At 45.5% G+C, this 1723-nt stretch overlaps 1 non-coding gene across 1 annotated transcript; it reads left to right on the plus strand.

The window, feature by feature from the left end:
- The first annotated feature begins 1051 nt into the window (after positions 1 to 1051).
- On the plus strand, positions 1052 to 1133 carry trnal-cag (transfer RNA leucine (anticodon CAG)). Its single transcript has one exon. It is a non-coding gene; the product is annotated as a tRNA-Leu (tRNA).
- The last annotated feature ends 590 nt before the right edge of the window (positions 1134 to 1723 follow it).

Raw genomic sequence — 1723 nt, forward strand, 5'->3', positions numbered from 1 at the left:
ATCGACAGAGAGGTTACAGAATGACATCGCATCCATTTGGTTTTCTTGAAATCACTGAGGAGCAGGAAAATGTAAACGGCGAAGTCGAGTGGGGAAGTCAGGCAGTTGCAGCTCTGGAGAAACTCCTTCTTTGTGACTCACTCAGCAACCAGACACGTGAAGGTGACTCAGAGGCGTGAGAGCTCTTCACATCGAGAACAAAAAGCAATCAAGGGCAGTTAGCACCTCTTCCGGAGTGGGGGTGGGGTGAGGTAATTATCTTTTGACTTTGTTACTATGTTGAGAAACTGCCTTTTAGATTGAGGTGAACAGAAAATGCATTTCTAATAAGCACCATGGAATTGAGCAAAATTTATTGAGTCGCTTCTCGTCGATTCCCACACAGGTTTCCAACTCAGTTGCTATCCATGTGGCTGATGTCCAGGAGTGAACATCTCTGCAGCAAATTGCACGGTTAGGGTAAAAGGCAAGGAAAGTGGCATCTAGAACTGGCTCCGAGGTCAGAGCATCCTCTCAATGTGATCTGTCGTTCTCGAATAGGAATGCGACCTCCGGTTTTAGGGTGGAGTACATTGTTTGGGACTCTTTTTCTGCAAAACAGACACAGTGACTGATATTACGCTGCACGGTATGATGTGGAACACGGCTTTGTGCATTTTCCCTGTAGTCCGGTGTGCTTCATGTTCCGCGTAAACGTGATACTTGCCCTGTTTCAAGCAATGGGTGAAATCATTTAGCAAAGCAAGAATCGAAATTGCAGTAATGTCAAGCAGCTCGTGGTTATTTGACCAAATCATAACCGAACATATATTCTCACAGATACATTTGGAGCTGAAAGGAGTCTGAGAAGATAGACTCAGCTTACCATTGATTTTTGTCTGGATTGATGGGCTCTCATTATCTGCTGCGAAATTGATATTGTAGACGGGCACATCCCAGCAGCTGTGCGAGTCGGAGAGGGATCATGGAACCATTTTCATGTGACTTGGCATCTGTTGTTATGCAGGAGAGCACAGTTGGAAATGCAAGAAAATGGTGCGCGTGGCCGGCTGGTAGTGTGGCCGAGCGGTCTAAGGCGCTGGATCCAGGTTCCAGTCTCGAAAGGGGCGTGGGTTCGAATCCCACCACTGCCATTTCTGCAGATCAACTCCAACGCTGCAGCTTTTTTGTTAAAATGCTGTTTCTGTCCCCACTGTATTGATGTTGAAAACAAAAGTAAAATGGCTTTGCTTCCCGGGGAATTAACTGTGGTGTGGGATAGTGCCGAATATTTCAAAGTGTCTCAGTCTGTCATGATCGTGTTCGCCTCCCGCGCAGAAAATCGCAAGCAGCTGTGCTGTTCCAGGCAAGTTGAGCTTGTACTGGAACCGAATGGAGACCGGTATTTCATCGCTGTTGTGAAACAAAGTCCTGGGGTGACTCGACTCGTCGTTATTTGGTTTTTCGGCCAATGGGAAAATCGTTCCAACGAATTTCGATGTGATATGTTGTTGAATTTCTCCCATTTCCTTCGTTTCCGTCCTGGAGACATCGGAAGGGAAAGGTAATCTAATCGAGACTGTGATTGGTGAAATTCACTTTTTATGGCCCATTCTTATTAGGTTCTTTCTTTCTTTCTTTTCAGTATTGTCTGGGAAGTGGTGGTTCCCTAAGGCTGCAGTATGTGTGAAAGAGTAGTTTGGAATTGTCCTGTTGTTAGTTGTGAGATTATTTTTCAATCATG

This window comes from Chiloscyllium punctatum, chromosome 41 (genome assembly GCF_047496795.1).
Source record: "Chiloscyllium punctatum isolate Juve2018m chromosome 41, sChiPun1.3, whole genome shotgun sequence".
Taxonomy (NCBI): Eukaryota; Metazoa; Chordata; class Chondrichthyes; order Orectolobiformes; family Hemiscylliidae; genus Chiloscyllium; species Chiloscyllium punctatum.